Below are 17,983 nucleotides of genomic sequence, written 5' to 3'. Positions count from 1 at the left end.
TTGGTAAGAGTAAGTGTCATCATGGCGCACTAAAGAATGTTTACGATTGCTTTAATTATTATTATTTAGATCGATATGAGAGTTAAATTGAAAAACCGAGATTCATTTGCCATCTTTTGTCATCATTTCCATAATTTTACATTAAAATTACTATTTATGACAAAATTAGTCTGCACCTGAAGATTTGAAACCTGAATTTAGGCTAAAAAAGAAGAAAAATTATTTTGATAGAAGAAAATGTCTTAAAATCTTTACCTGATCTTCTGCAGATATTTTTGTTTTCTTGGATAAAATGAAATACTGAAATCTTTAAATCAACCGACTAAACAATTGAAAAACAATGTCTAAACGAGAATTTCAGAATCCTTATTTTGATTATGACTCTAAACATGGTAGTGATGTAATGCATTCAGATGGCCGCATTCGTTCCGATTTTCGACTTAGGCTAGAAGACACAATACGATTCTTGCTGAATAAAGTAGAACATTCCTTCCACAAGACTGACTCGAAAGACCATTCCATGTATACAGGTGATACAGGAATCGCTTTTATGTATTATTTTGCTGGAAAACGAGGTTACGGAGATTCATATATTGACAAGGCGATGGAAATTGTTGATTATGCTGTAGACAAATTAGACGGTCAAGATGTGAGTTTTCTAATAGGGGATGCTGGACCTCTTGCACTTGGAGCTTTACTGCATAGATACTATGGTGATTTTCGTAAGTCTAATGAATTGATACATAGAATAAGATCATTTTTACCTGATGTCATTGATAGAAATGCAGACATACCTGATGAAGTATTATACGGCAGAGCTGGGTATCTTTATGCTCTTCTGTTTGTGAATGATCATCTACGGAAGGAAGTGTTTGAAGAGAGTATGGTCAGAAAGGTAATTGAAACTATTCTCGAGTCGGGAAAACAATTATCGAAACGTAGAGAAAGCCATTCTCCTTTAATGTACATGTGGCAGAGTAAGTACTATTTAGGTGCTGCTCATGGATTGTCCGGAATACTATTCATGTTACTTCAGGCAAGAAAATACTTAACCGACCATGAACTAAATAGACTAGTTAAACCATCTATAGATTATTTAATGAGTAAACAATATCAATCTGGAAACTTTCCTTCATCTCTTGGAAGTAAAACTGATCTTCTTGTACACTGGTGTCATGGCGCTCCAGGCATGGTTCATCTATTTTGTCTCGCGTACGAGGTTTTCCGTGACCGCAAATATCTCGAAGTAGCAAAAGATTGTGGGGAAGTTGTTTGGGAAAGAGGCTTGCTGAGAAAAGGTTATGGAATATGCCACGGTGTAGCTGGAAACGCTTATACTTTTCTGCGTTTGTATCAAGTTTCCAAAGACATTAAATATTTTCATAGGGGGCTGAAATTTGCTGATTGGTGCACACATTATGGAGAACACAAATGCAGAACCCCTGATCGACCATTATCCTTATATGAAGGCATGGCAGGAACTATTTACATGCTGATCGATGTACAGGACCCTTCGGAGGCTTGTTTTCCAGCATTTGAAATCTAAATATATATGTAATGAACAGTTTGTAAACAAATATTTTATAATTCTCTTAACAGTAATATAAATGTCCATTCAACAGCTAAGAAATTGAGATTATTTTGAAAATATTATATGTTAATTTGCAATGCTGATATTATATTGTAACAAAGGTTTTTCTGTCGAATAAATTAACATTTTTAGAAGAAAAAAAAACCGTAGTCTCAAATTAGAGCTCAATGTGATATTAATTTTACAATTCAAACTATGTTATGCGTAAGTAGTACGGAAGGCCTTATACAACGGTTATGTCTATCGACAGCAAAACCGGTAAGATCTCTCTCTCTCTTTTTTTTTGGGGGGGGGGGAGGCATACTTTTGGAACTGGAGGGCCAGAATATTTTGCTTAAATTTCGTACTTTCTTGCTATATTTTCTGTATTTTTTATGTTTTGGTAGGTTAGGTTAGGTTAGTTTAGGATATTTGGATTTGGGGGTCCAGAATTCTTTGCTTAAAGTTCGTACTTTCTTCCTATATTTCCTGTGTTTTTGATGGTTTAGGATATGTTACGTTAGATTAGGTTAGGTTATGTTAGTACTTAGTAATTACACTTACGTAACATCAACTCATTTATCCTGTAAACATGGTGATTTTACCTGATTTTGCCAATTCCAAAATTATCCTTGTGTGTGTGTGTGTGTGTGTGTGTGTGTGTGTGTGTGTGTGTGTGTGAATAGTGGGCCATCCCAAAAATAGGTCACTATTTCTTTCTTTATCTTAAACCGGAACTGACAGAATTACAGTAAATCATTTCTGGTTTCAACGTTCATCACCATAAAACAAAAATGGGTAATAGATAGCGAGAAGCGATTTTTGAAATGGATCCAGCGTCCCAAAGGGCAGCTTCAACTTCCAGACTCATCCCTCCACTACTAAAACCGAAAGTGGAAGAAAACTACAACTTCCGGTTTCAATTCTAATCCCTTTAGAACAAGAACGGCAATTAGTAGTGAGAAATTGTTTCGTCGTCGAATTTATAATCTCAACCTCTGATCTCAGCATCCGGAAGTGATAGATGTACTGCTTCCGGTTTCAATTTTGAACTCTCGTAGTTTGGAAGTTTACAGTAGTTTTGTAATGTGAAACGAAACTTATTCGTTTAAAGTATTATTTCTCAGTTTATACTGAGAATTGTAATTCTATACCTATATTTAAAAAAAAAAAAAAAAAAAAGAAAGAAAGAAAAACGATATGGAATGGAAATCAACATCGAAAATCATGAGAATATCCCGTGGAAACGCGATCTTACGGTTCAGAGTAGAACAAAGAGAACTTCAAGAGGTCAATAATTTCAAGTACGTGGGAAGTATGTTTATAAGAAACGCTTAAAAGGTCAGGTCAAGAATAATTCAACAGAAGAAGATCACTGATAACTCGCAGGCTCAATATTGAACTAAGGAAGAGGTTGGTCAAGTGCTATATATGGAATATTGAAATGTATAGTTCAGAGACTTGGACATTATGGAAGTTAGAGAAGAAATATTTAGAAAGCTTCGAAATGCGTTGTTGGAGGAAGATGGAGAAGATAAATTGGACAGAGAGAGAGAGTAAGAAACGAAGACGTTTTAAAACGAATAGGAGAGAAGAGTCAGCATCTTTCGTAGGAAGCCAATTGGATTGGACACATCTTGCGAAAAAAATTGTCTTCTTCATACCGCCATGAAAGGAAAGTGAAGAATAGGAAGTAGAAGGACACAGCTGATCGATGATTTAAAAAATAGAAGAAAATATTGGAAGTTAAAAGAGGAAAGTGAAGATCGAGAAACGTGAAAGAAACATTAACATTATCAGGCCCAAACCTAAAATTGAAAACAAAGGAACCCCTCCTTAGTCCCAGAATCTGCTAAAATTATTCCCACTTGAATGGAAAATACATCATTATTCAAGAGGGATATGAACTACAACGAGCTCTTCTCTGAATCAATAGTTTTCTCAAAGATATTATAAGAACATTTTTAATAATTGTGGGTTGAAAAGTTCGTCTTTACAAAGATGCGTGTAGGAATGTGTAGGAGAATGAACGAAACTTAGAACGCAGAACTTAGCGAAAGCAATTGAATTCCATTCCTTAAAGCAGTCCAATCCGAAAGCAAACCATTCCTCAAGTTATACAGGGTCAGTCCTTAAAGTAGTAGGACTGAGTCAATTAAAAATAAGATATTGACATAAAAAATACTTACGCTTAATATTCTTCGAAATGTGATCCTCCTACATCCACACACCGCTCCCAGCGGGATTTCCAGTTTTCATACGCTTCCTGGAAGGCCGAAACTGGAATGCTGTTCAGCTGCCTCGTCACGGCCTGTTGTAATGCTTCCACCGAGCCGTGATGATGCCCTTTCAGGTTGGTTTTGAAGCGGGGGAAGAGGAAAAAGTCTGGTGGGGCAAGGTCGGGACTGTAGGGTGGCTGAGGCAAGGTTGCAATGTTATGTTGGGCCAGATACGCCACCATTCGTAAGGCTGTGTGGCTCGGCGCATTGTCATGATGCAGTCGCCAGGAGTTGGCGATGGCTGGGCGGACGCGGACGATGCGTTTCCTCAGCCGTTCCAGAACCTGGAGATAAAAAACTGCATTGACAGTCTGTCCATGTGGAGTGGATCATTCCTTGTGAATCCAAAAAGCAAATGAACATGCTTTTCACTTTTGATTTCGTCATGCGCGCCTTTTTGGGGCTTTCGGGTGTGCCATTCCGCGCTTTGACGTTTGGTCGCAGGGTCATACTCAAACGTCCACGTCTCGTCCCGAGTCACCACATTGTCTAACAAGTTTGGATTTTCACTCACTTCTTCGAGAAGGTCCTGGCTGATCCGTTTGCGAACGTCCTTTTGCTCGCCTGTCAGCACTCGCGGCACTAACTTCGCACAAATTTTCCTCATTTGCAATTGTTCGTGCACAATTTCGTGAACTTGGGTTTTAGTACAATGCCAAGTTCATCGGCAATCATGCGAACAGTTAATCTTCGCTCACTGTCCAGCAAATTCTTCACTCTTGCAACATTTTCCTCCGTTTTGAAGCTCGAAGGTCGTCCTGACCGTGCAGCGTCTTCAACTTCTTCTCTCCCCTCCCTAAACAGCTTGTGCCACTCAAACACACTCGATCTTCTAACCCTTATCGGATCCCATGGTACAATTTGTACCATACGGGTGTTTCATGGTACATTGCGTTATTTCTCTTCTATTTGAGCTTTTTCGTCCGTTTTTTTGTTCTCCAAGTCCAGAGGCCTTGTAGAAGACATTACGCATGGTTTCAGACCGTCCTGCGTCCAGACATAGGAGGCGATGACGTCATAAGTCAAAAATTTATTTTCTCATTTTCTAAGCCTATGTTCAATATTTTTTAGCGGGTTTATTTTTCTACGTAGAAGATTGAAATTTTGCACAAACATTCAGTCCACCGAGTAGTATTTACCAGATTTTTTGTTCCGATGTCAGTGCTAAAACAGGGTGGAACCAGAGGGGCAAAGGGGTAAAAAAAAGGGGATATTTTTACCCCAAAAATCCCGTTTTTCAGGATTTTCCCGCCTCACATACATGATGGGGACACGTGAGTCATACCGTCTGAAAGGCAGTTCCATTCTGAAGAGATCAACGGTTGAATTATTATTCTAGGGTAATTAGGGCCGTCTCAGTGATTTTTTGAAAAATATACTTCTATATAGGGAAAAGAGGGATATGGTGGGTATATATTTTTTTTTTTTTTGGCGGGCTTACTTTTGCACCTAAAAGATTGAAATTGTGCACAAACATTCAGTCCACCGAGTAGTATTTACCAGATTTTTTGTTCCGATGTCAGTGTTAAAACAGGGGGGGAACCAGAGGGGCAAAGGGTTAAAAAAAGGGATATTTTTACCCCAAAAATCCCGTTTTCAGGATTTTCCCGCCTCACATACATGATGGGGACACGTGAGTCATACCGTCTGAAAGGCAGTTCCATTCTGAAGAGAATGACGGTCGAATCATTATCCTAGGGTAATTAGGGACGTCTCAGGGATTTTTTGAAAAATATACTTCTATATAGGGAAAAATGGGACATGGTGGGTATATTCTTTTTTTTGGCGGGCTTACTTTTGCACCTAAAAGATTGAAATTGTGCACAAACATTCAGTCCACCGAGTAGTATTTACCAGATTTTTTGTTCCGATGTCAGTGTTAAAACAGGGGGGAACCAGAGGGGCAAAGGGTTAAAAAAAGGGATATTTTTACCCCAAAAATCCCGTTTGCCGTCATTTTCCCGCCTTACATACATGATAGGACCACGTGAATCATACCGTCTGAAAGGCAGTTCCATTCTGAAGAGATCGACGGTCGAATTACTATTCTAGGGTAATTAGGGCCGTCTCAGTGAATTTTTATCCAAATATACTTCTGTATAGGGTAAAAGTGGGGCATGGTAGGGAATTTTTTTCTGGCGAGCCTATTTTTTTCACGTAGAAGATTGAAATTGTGCACAAACATTCAGTCTACCGAGTAGTATTTACCAGAAGTTTTTTTTTCGATTTCTGCGTAAAAACAGGGGGGTCCAGAGGGACAAAAGTTGAAAAAAGGGAAATTTTGTCCCCAAAAATCCCTTTTTTCAGGAATTTCCCGCCTTAGATACATGATGGAGACATGTGAATGGTACCGCCTGAAAGACAATTCTATTCTGAAGAGAATGATTGGCGAATTATAGTCCTAGGGCAATTAGGGATGCCTCAGGAATTTTTTTCCCTGAGATCATAGTGTTTTATGGTAATTTGGGGCATTGTGGGAATTTTTGGTAAAAATTCTCTCGCCCTTACTATTCAAGATAGAAACTTGAAATTTGGCACACACATTCAGTATACCAAGTACTATTTATCAGATTTTTTTAGATGGCTACGATTACACAGGGGGGTCCGGGGGGGCCAAAGTTCGGGAAAAAAATTTTCCCTCCGAAATTTTCACTTTGACATTTTTTCCCGCTTCTGGTATATGGTATGGGCATGCAAGTGATACCATTTGAAAGCCAGCTCTATTCTGAAGAGAACGAGGTATGGACCATGATCCTAGGATAAATAGTGACGATGCAGTAGCTGCTTGACTGAAAGTCTAAAAAATAGCCCAAAATGCCAGGATCCTAAAGGGGCTAATGGCGTTATCACCGTACGCCGTCTTGATCATTTCATGAGTCTCTTTCCGAGTTTTACCAAGCTTCACGCAAAATTTGATGGCGTAACGCTGTACCAAAAGATTGGCCATGACGCAGCGTGACGAGGGTCACTCGCAGAGGTTACGATAACGAGCGATCTTTACCCTGCTATGGCTGGCAGCCAACTGGCGCTGCTTCCTGTCTTTCCTTAGACTCACCTCAACCAACAACAGGTGGAGTAACCGCCGTCAGTCTGTAGAAAGAAAAAAAAAATCAGTCTTACTACTTTAAGGACTGACCCTGTATATATATAAGTAAATACTTTAGCTATTAAAAACACTATATAGCAGTTGAAAAACTAATGCGTAATAGTTTTAAAAACGCATCGTTATATTGGACTGCCTTTCACTTGAAATTTGTCTTCTCACTGATTGCTCTCTCTTTCTCTTTGCGCCAGGCACATCAGTAAATTGATGTTAGCGTGTCTTGTGTGATCATCTGAGCGTGGGTGAGAGGGAAAGAGCACTGTAGTTTTCCCCCCAAAAATATATAAAATTAGATTGTTATTTTTTGTATAAATACAATTATATATATACGAGGTGTGTTCGAAAAGTATCGAATCTTATTTTCTTCCCGCGTAAACCATTGAAGCACGGGAGACTTTCCCCAGCGTAGATGTAGAGGGGGGAATATGCCATGTGTACCTCACGCATAAATGAGTGGTACAACTGCTTCAAAGATGGCCGCACATCAGTGGACAATGAACCCCGTTCAGGTATAGGCCCTCAACAAGCCGGGATGATAATGCAATTGAGTAAGTGCGGACTATGGTCTTGTAGGACCGTCGTATCACAGTCCGAGTTGAGTTGAGTTGATTTGGGGTTTAATGTCCTGTGCAGCAGCAAGGCTATATGAGACGTGGACTTACTGATTAACGTGGAATCCAAACCACATGAGCTCCCGCCGGTATCACAGTCCGAGAAATTGCAAATGATATAGGGGTAAGCATCCAATCGGTACATTTAATTTTGAACGAAAATATCGTCATGAGGAGAGTGTTCGCGAAATTTTATTTAGGCTTTCATCGTCAAATACAACATTCCTGTGTGCTGTCCGGTTCCCTACACACCCGATATGGCTCCGTGTGACTTGGTTATTTCCCAAGCTGAAAATGCCACTAAAAGGGATCCGATTTGAGTCAAGAGAAAAAAATCATGCGACGGCACGGTTGCCCACCATTCCAAAAACTGCGTTCCAGAAGTGTTTTCGACAATTACGGGAGCACTGGGAGAACTGTGTGCATTAGTGAGAAGACTACATAGAAGGGGATTACTATTTCGGACTTCCAAATCAATAACTGTATTTTTGATACTTTTCGAAACACACACACACACACACACACACACACACACACAGACACACACACACACACACACATATATATATATATATATATATATATATATATATATATATATATATATATATATATATATAGATAGATAGATATAGATAGATAGATAGATAGATAGATAGATAGATAGATAGATAGATAGATAGATAGATAGATAGATAGATAGATAGATAGATAGATAGATAGATATGATCAAGTGAGGGGCTAAACCATAGTTTGCAGCTTTGTCCTTTGTAAAGCAGGATTGAAGACCATCTTATCCAGTGTAAACCTGAGCGTCAAGGAAGGGGGCTATAGCCCCTTTTGGATCCGCGCCTGTATATATATATATATATATATATATATATATATATATATATATATATATATATATATATATATATATATATATATATTACAAAATTGAAAGTGACTATGTGACTGTTAATCTCTGGATCCACTCCCCCGATCTCTGACGTAAATGCGGTTCTGGGCTGGGAGTGTCTTTAGCTATTCACTTTGACGGTAGAACTTAGGGAAGAGGGTGAAATAGAAGAAAATAAATAAAACTTAATAACTCTTGAATCCAGGGGCGGATCCAGGACGGATCTCTCGGGAAGCGGTGGGTTGTAATACTGCTACTTAGAGCTACTTTTAAGACCTGCAAACTCTGGAATGGGTTTTATTTATATATAAAATTTTAAAAAAGTTTCCTCTTCTGGGGGGGGGACGATTGCCCTCCTGGATCCGCCACTGCTTGAATCAAACGACCGATCTCGATCAAACTTTCAACATAGATAAGGTACGAACTTGGATTGTTTCTATCATTTCACTTTGTCGGAGCAACGTAAGGGAGGAGAGGAGGGGGAGATATACTAAAATCAATAAATATAAAAATAAAAGTGAACATCTTCATGAGTTAATAACTCTTGAATCACTCGATCGATCTCAATCAAATTTTCAACATAGATGAGGTTCGAAACTGGGAAGTTTTGTATTATTTCACTTTAATGGTGGATCTAAGGGGTGGGGAAGGGAGGAGAGGAAATATGTGAAAATGAATAAAACTTAATAACTCTTTAATAGGGTGGTTCGAAAAAAAAATCATTTTTCTATTTCCGGAATGCTATAGTGCGCAAAAGTTGCCGTTGGTATAAACAAGAAAAAACTCAAAAAGACAAACTTTTATTTATATATCCTCCGGTCCCGCATCGCCGTTGAAATTTGAAAAATCCGATAAAAACTATAAATTTTTAATATTTTTCTAAAAGAACTGAAGAATATAGGATCATGACTTTATATAGCCTAAAGGATTCTTCAAGTATCTAAAAACAACTTTGAAATAAATAAACTATATTTATGGGATATCTTCTGGTCTCACATCGCTGTCAAAAATTTGCAAAATTTGCGAATTTAGCAAAATGTGAGACTTTAACATTTTTTTTAAAAAAATTCTTAAAACAAGTAACAGAAGGACGTTATTCTCCATGAGGGGATGGCTACACTTGGAGCTCCACTACCCAACCAGCCTTCCAATAATTATGGTGTATTATTTCAATTGTATTTATAAATTTATAATTTCCCATAATTCGTCCCCTTCAAATTTCCATTTCCCCTATATTTTTGTCCATTACTAATAACTTTAAACTGGTTTATGCGGAGGCACAGTAGTAGAGCGTTAACCTCTTGTATATCGGGTTCTTGGTTCGATCCCAGTTCGCGCCAAGTGAGTTTTGTGGTGGACAAACACCGTGTGTGGGATTTTTCTCGGGATTCCTCTATTTCCTCCCACTTTCTTCATTCCACCATTTCATTCATTTCTCATCATCACCGTCTACTTCAGCCTAGCCGGCATAAGCGTGGGACGTAAAACTTAAAAGATTCAATTTTTCATTTTTTTTTCTAATTTCTGCGAAAATGTAGGCATGGATGATTTTGACAATTGTGTAGCTCTGATAAAGCCGTCTTTAGCTCTGTGTCCACACACTATACCGAAAGCTTCCGTCAAAAGCTTAACGTATCTTTCGACAGCATGAGTATGACATGGGAACTTCGTGAAAGTCTTGAAAGTCTGCTTATAAACTACTTTATTTCGTAATTAGTCAATGGTCTTAACAAACAAGGAGAAGTAAGATTACAAACATTCCATTGTATTATTTCGGTGTAATCTTCAGCTACAAAGTTCATGTTTGGTGGCAAAAATGTCTAATAGGATTACTTTCAAAGGCTGCTTTCCTTGCCTTCAAAAGTCGTCTGTACCTAAGCTCTCGAATGTGATTTCTGTCATCAATGACCATCCCCAAAAGCATATTTTCGAGATTAGCAAAGTAAGCATTCCATTCTCTAACGGGGTCTACCACTGATTTCAGCTCTTCTGACAAAATACCGCGTTTTCTGAATGGTCTAGTAAACATGTTGTGGACTTCCGGTCAAATTGTTGCCCAACTTAATGGCAAACCACATAGGCATATATAACTTTAAGGTAAAGGTGACAATTTACTTCATTATCTGAAGGACTTTCCACACTAATATATAGTAGCAGAACTTTATTAGCTGATAGTGAGCCATCTTGAATGTAACAAAAGGCCGGAGTCACGAACTGAAAAGCCTTCAGAGGAGTGCCCTAACCAGATGACTTTTGATATGTCCAGTAAATGCAGGTGGTTTTTGCTGAGTATCTGGCTGTTTACTTCAGGAATCACACAAGTGATAGGTTCAAATTCAATAACTGGTAGAGTGTGTGGACACAGTGCTAGAGACGGCTTCATCAGAGCTACACTATTGTCAAGATCACCCATACCTACATTTTTGCATAAATCAGAAAAAATGAAAAATAAAACCTATAAGTTTCACGTCCAACGATTATGCCGGCTTGGCTATAGTAAATGGTGATATACAGGGTATCTCAAAAGTCCCTTACCACCCCTATTAAAATCCAAATGGATGTACTTTCAGCGAATTTGATGTGGTAGGTGAACTTGAGGGTTAGGGAGACACTTTCTCGCGTAGCTTACGCAGACGGCCGCCATCTTGAATTTAACGTTTTTATTACAAACGCTACGTGGGTCATGTGATACATGACCATAGGCTAGAATTTCACCAGAAAACCGAATCTGAAGTCAAAATGCATTTATCTTTATGTCGTAAACAGTTATCCACAATTGAAGATGTGAATTTGACTGCGTTTCTCTTGTCTTGCAGGTTGTAAATCATGCCGTTAACGAGGGACGAACGCATTCAGATCATCAAAATATGGGGCGGGAGGAGTGCCCGCGCAGTGGGCTGTCGATTTCAATGCGCGTCATCCACAATGAGCACCTGTATCGCATGTTGCAGTGAGACGGTTATTGACCAAATTCGAGGAAACGGGAACAGTTGTGGATAGACCCCGTAGTGGATGGCCAAGGACAGCCACGGGCGAAGAAACAGTTACTGCCGTGCTGGCCTCCTTCTCGAAGTCGCCGCAGCGAAGCACACGTCGTTTAGCAATGCGGTGTGCCGTGAGTTACAGTTCAGAGCACAGGATGCTCCAAAGGTATAAGTGGCATCCATATAAGATACAATTGCAGCAACATTTGTTGGAGGACGAGCCCGATAGTCCGTCCAGTTTTGCGAGTGGGCTATTGAGCAATTGAGGGTAAATCCGCAGTTCGCTATGCAGATACTTTTTTTGGATGAAGCCCATTCCTACGTAAATGGTGAGGTCAATAGGCGAAAGAAACGCAGTCCCGTGACAACATAGTGCCGTCCCAATGCACTATTGGTCCCGTGATTGGACAGATCCCTCGAAAATGAACGGTGCAGGGGAAACTATGGTATGGGCTGTCATATGGGGAACAAAGATCGTCGGTCCGTTTTTTATTCCAGGAACGTTAAATGCAGACCGATACCTCGCGTTGTTGCAGGAGAACAAAATGCCGGCTCTGATGTCCGAGGATGGTACCTTCCCCAAGTTCTTCCAACAAGATGGTGCACCTCCAAATTATGGCATCCAGGTGCGTCACCTCCTGGATGAACAATTCCATGTGACGTGGATTGGTCGACGTGGACAAGTGGAATGGCCTGCCCGATCACCAGACTTAACCCCCCTTGATTTCTACCTGTGGGGACATTTGAAGGCTATGGTGTATGCTGTGAAAATTCATGTTCACCATCTGGAACAATGTATCATGGCTGCCTGTGAGCAAATATCTCCAGAAACCTTAATATGTGTCCATAGCAATTGGGAGAAGCGTCTGAACACGTGCATTGCCCAGCACGGACATGTTGAGCACATTATGTAATACGAAAGTCACACCTGCAATTGTTGATAACTGTTTACCAAAGAAAGATAAATGCATTTTAACTTCAGATTCGGTTTTCTGGTAAAATTCTAGCCTATGGTCATGTATCACATGAACCACGTAGCGTTTGTAATAAAAAAGTTAAATTCAAGATGGCGGCACCAAGATGGCGGCCGTCCGCATATCCCTACGCCAGAAAGTGTCCCCCTAACCCTTAAGTTCACCTACCACATCAAATTCGCTGAAAGTACATCCATTTGGATTTTAATAGGGGTGGTAAGGGACTTTTGAGACACCCTGCATATATATATATATTGAAATAGCGCAATCAAGAAAATGGGAAGAAACGTGAGAATCCGGAGAACCCCCCCCCCCACACACACACGATGTTTGTTCACCACAAAGCTCACTTGGGGCGAGGTGGGATCGAATCAAGGACCCCCATGCACCAGAAGTAAACGCTTTATCGCTGAGGCCGCGCATAAATCAGAGTTTAAAATCATTAGTAATGGACAAAAATAAAGGAAAATGGAAATTTGTAGAAGACGAATTAAGTAAAATTATAAACTTGTTAACTAACTAACTAACTCTATGGCCTATGGAACCCGGAGGTTCAGTGCCGCGTTCACAAAAGCTCTCCACTGACTTCTATCCTTAGCTAATTGGATCCAGTTTCTACTTTGTATTCCTATCTCTGCGAGATCCATCTTAATATTATCCTCCCATCTGCGCCTAGGTCTTCCTAATGGTCGTTTTCCTATGGGTCTACCAGTCAAGACTTTGAAAGCGTTTCTACTTTCTTCCATTCTAGCTACATGACCTGCCCACCTAAGCCTCCTAGATTTGACGACCCTAACAATGTTGGGTAAACCGTATAAACTATGTAGTTCCTCGTTATGAAGCTTTCGCCATTCCCCATTCTCGTTCCTCTTGGGTCCGAATATTCTTCTCAGGAAACTTGTTAATACAATAGTAAATAATACACCCTAATTGGATGGCTGATTGGGAAGTGGAACACCAAGTGCAACCATCCCTCATGGTGAGTAGCATCCTTATCTTACTTGTTTTAAGAAAATAATAAAAACATGTTAAATTCTCAAATATTGCAAGTTTTGACATTGATGCGCGACCACAAGATATAATATAAATATATTTTATTTATTTTATTGCTTTTAAATACTTGAAGTAACTTTTAGGCCATATAGGGTCCTCGTCCTATATTCTTTAGTCGTTTTAAAAATATATAAAAATTTATTGTTTTTACCGAATTTTTAAAATTTCAACGGCAATGCGGGACCGGGAAATATGTAAATAAAAATTTTCTTTTTGTATTTTTTCTTGTTTATACCAATGGCAACTTTTGCGCACTATAGCGTTCCGGAAATAGTAAAATGATTTTTTTTTCGAACCAACCTACTCTTGAACCACCGGACCAATCTCGATTAAATTTAAACCTAGACGAAGTTTAAACCTAAGATGTTTTTTGTCATATCACTTTGACAGTGTTACTTAAAGGTGAGGGAGGGGAGAGACATTTAAAAATGATCAAAAATGGCCGATATTAGTGTCGAATCCAGCTTTCGGAGTCGCTAAGATGAACAGTGACACTTCTGATGCCATTTAAATCCAAATTCAGCCTCGCAGCTTGGGGAAGAGGTGAAATATAAAAAAATGATCGAAATGAAAAATAGTGTCGAATTCATAGTTTTTGGGGTCGCTGAGATGAACAATGACATGCCCGATGCCTTGCCCCGCAACATGGCGAGGGAAAGGAGATATATAAAAATCATTGAAAATGACCGATATCAAAGCGCGTTTTAGCAGTAGTAAAAATGACTGACTAACGGACTAACTGACTAATATTACTATTTTTTCTTAATTTAACCCAGTGAAGCGGGTATTTGATGCTAGTATATCTATGCATTACTATATTTCACTACACTGCTCCCCATCAGTAATTAGGCCAGTTCCACACGGTGCAGAATTATTACCTGTACCAGTACCTCCTACTCATCTTACGGTAAATGAGGATTACGTACTTGAGGGAACTACTGAAGTTCCAAATGGAGATGATCCTACTTACCTACATTGAATCCCTATCTGATAACTCAGGGTGAACTAAATGATCTCGGACGGGATTTAAAACTCTCCAAGATACAGGCAGAACCTCTTACTTCTAGACTTAAAGACTGGAATCTGCTCCATCGTGACACTAAAGTGTGTATTTTTCGAAACCGTCATACAGAGTTTCAATACTACTATTCTCAAGAAAATGATTTAGTGTATTGTAATAATGTCTGTGTTGTGATGCATACACTTGGACATGCACATATAAGTACAGAGTGGAGATTGTTTATTGACTCTTCCAAAACTAGTTTGAAGGTTGTCCTTTTGCACAATGGCAAAAATTTCCTTCAGTGCCTTTGGCTTATGCAACTAATATGAAGGAAACCTATGAAAACATCAAAATAGTGTTAGAAAGAATTCAGTATGAGAAATACAAGTGGACCGTTTGCTGTGATTTAAAAGTTATTTCTTGGGTTTGCAGCTTCGTTATACGAAATATTGTTGTTTCCTCTGCGAATGGGACAGCAGGAACAAAGCGGAACATTACATCAAGAAGGAATGGCCAAAGCGTGTATTAACTCCTGGACAGAAGAATGTTGTTTATTCCTCACTGGTGAGCCCTGATAAGATAAAAAAAACCTCCTCTTCACATAAAGTCGGGGCTCTTCAAACACTTTGTTAAGACAATGGACAAAAGTAATGCAGGATTTTGTTACCTCAAGGAAAAATTTCCTCGGGTTAGTGACGCTACAATCAAGGAAGGGATTTTTGTAATAAAATAAAATGTTTGATTCGTGACCAAAAATTTGAGGATCTCTTAACTCTGGTTAAGAAAGCAGCTTGGTGTTCATTTAAATGTTTAACAGAGAATTTTTTAGGAAACCAGAAAGCCCCAAATTACCGTGAAATTGTGAGTGATTTTCTGCAATCATTCAAAGAAATGGGTTGCAACATGTCACTTAAAGTTCACATTTTAGACTCCCACCTACATTTCTTTCCTGAAAACCTTGGTGCTGTTAGTGATGAGCATGGGAAACATTTTCATCAGGACAATTCCTCCAAGGAGAAGAGATACCAGGAGCAGTGGAGTTCACAAATGCTAGCTGATTACTGTTGGACACTCAAAAGAGATGTTCCAGAAGCCAAACACAGAAGAAAGTCGACAACTAAAACATTTTAGTTAAGGTAAGTAAGTGTTCGTTTATTAAAGAATATACCACTCACTTCTTTTGTATTATTTATTAAGTAGACATAAAATTGTTTTAGTGCAGTTCCTGTTACTGTATCACTATATACCAATAGCAAGTTAAGACAAAAAAATCTTATAAACTACTTTTTGGAGGGGATTTCCCACAAAATCCCTCTGGAAATTACCTTATACAAAAAATGGTGACACGGTGTATACATCATTGAAAATATGTTTTATTTCAAATCCAATGAGGTATAAACCGTGATTATATTGTAATTTTCGTGGAAATTATATGTGATTTTATCTGCACTAATGAATATGGTAAAATGAACAGTACATATAGCATATTTTTATATGTTTATTTCTCTAGAAAGAATAATGCGATTTTTATGAAACTTAGAGGGCTTACTAAGTATAAATCAAGCTAACATACAATATAATTTGTGTTTATATACCTAAGGGTACCCGAGCTACACGTATGAATATGGTTTTCAAAAAAGGGAAATTTCCCGAAAATCCCTCTGTCACGGGAAAACTGGGGTGATGGAGAAAAACTGATTGCAGATTCGAATTCTACGTGAAAATTTCTATTAGAATCATGTATTATCTTCCGTGTGCCAGAGAAAAAGTATTTTTTGTCGAGGTTTATTTTGTGTACATTTTATATATTTAAAAATACTATGTAAAATACGAATCAGTCAAGAATATTATTAAAATCTAGAATTTATTTGATACATATATATAGAATTACATATTTTGAATTTATATATTATCAATGTATATAGTCATATAATACCGTATATATTACTTTAAAACATATATGTATGAGAAAAAATTTAATAATGAAATTTTTATAACATGAATTGATATAGCTGTATCACAAGACCTAGTAGCTATTTCAATATATTATGATTAAAAAGAAGAAAAGAAAAATGCAAATGATAAAAATTAGTAGAAAGCAAGACAATATGATTTTCGTTATCCATATTTGAGTACATGTAACAATAGTTCAAATCGTATTTTGTTTATGTAACCCTTTTTCATACATACCATAAACATTAAAAAAAAAATACGTAGTTATAGTGTAAATGCTGGAAACTTTGCTGATTTTGGATCCTGGATGTCAATCAACATATATAAGGCTCCCGCAAGACCTTCAAACAAAGACCAAGGATGGTCTGGAACCCGATGCGGTTTTTTCCCATAGTCCATACACCATGCAGCAAATTTCAGTGCTCTGTGCAGATATTTAAGATCGTTTGTAATTTGGTACAAGTACAGAAAGGTATATGTGTTTCCAGCTACCCCATGGCATATACCGTATCCTTTTTTCAGTAGACCTCGTGTCCATACTACTCGCGCGCAGTCCTCTGCTACTGTTAGATACCTCTCGTCTTTGAAAACTTGATAGGCTAGTCCAAACAGATGAGCCATTCCGGGAGCTCCATGACACCAATGAACGTGTACATCCGTGTTATTTTCTAAGGATGATGGGAAATTGCCTGAATGAAATCTTAGAGTCAGCAAGAATTCTAAAGTTGGTTGAATTATTGTTTTCAGTTCATCTTCAGTTAAATAGTCTCGTGCTTGAAGCAACATATATAATACCCCTCCAAGTCCGTGACCCATACCCGTGTAATGTCTATCCTTCCATAAATATAGCAATGGTGATTTGCTGCCCTCATATTTTGCTTGCTTTTTTCCTGATTCGATAATGGCGGAAATTACCTCTCTTATGTGATCCTTGTCAAATATTTCCTTGTTACACTTCTTATTAACAAACAAAAGCGCATAAAGATAGCCTGCTCTACCGTTCAAAAGTTCGTCACTCACATCAGAGTTTAGATCAGTAACATTTTGTAACAAATATTTTATTCTTTTAACGTTCTTCACGGCTTCATTTTCATTTCCAAGTTGGTGATGGAACACAATCCCTACGGCTATAGGGCCAACATCCCCATTGAGAAAGCTCACCGTTTCGTCCTTACTATATAACAATGCCTTCTTGACTATATTGAAAGCAGTTTGAGAGTACGACGGAGAAAAGTTATGTTTTGCTGCCAAGGAATATAATAATGCAAGTCCTATTGTTCCCGTGTACGTTGTGAAATCCTTGTCGTATAATATACTATCACCTTTGCTATCTAATTCATGCATTAAATTTGTTATTGAGCTACGAAGGTTGAGTTTGAACTCCGGACGAATTTCTCCATTCTTAAGAATTACAACATCGCTTTCAGAATCTCTTCTACAATCATCGTATGGGTTTCGGTATTCTCTTTTTTCTTCCATTTTCCAGAAGGAAAAATACACAACGAACTGGTTACCAAATACACAAATACCAATTATAAATGTTAAACTTCAT

At 38.4% G+C, this 17,983-nt stretch overlaps 2 pseudogenes; one reads left to right on the top strand and one right to left on the bottom strand.

Moving 5' to 3' along the window:
• Positions 1–340: 340 nt before the first annotated feature.
• Positions 341–1,546, top strand: LOC145683154 (lanC-like protein 2 pseudogene; annotated as a pseudogene).
• Positions 1,547–16,422: 14,876 nt separating this feature from the next.
• LOC145684133 (lanC-like protein 2 pseudogene) lies at positions 16,423–17,983 on the bottom strand (annotated as a pseudogene).

Source organism: Thermobia domestica, chromosome 4 (genome assembly GCF_964235325.1).
Source record: "Thermobia domestica chromosome 4, izTheDome1.hap1.1, whole genome shotgun sequence".
Taxonomy (NCBI): domain Eukaryota; kingdom Metazoa; phylum Arthropoda; class Insecta; order Zygentoma; family Lepismatidae; genus Thermobia; species Thermobia domestica.
The sequence above is the reverse complement of the archived record's forward strand: the minus strand, read 5'-3'. Positions and strand labels throughout refer to the sequence as shown.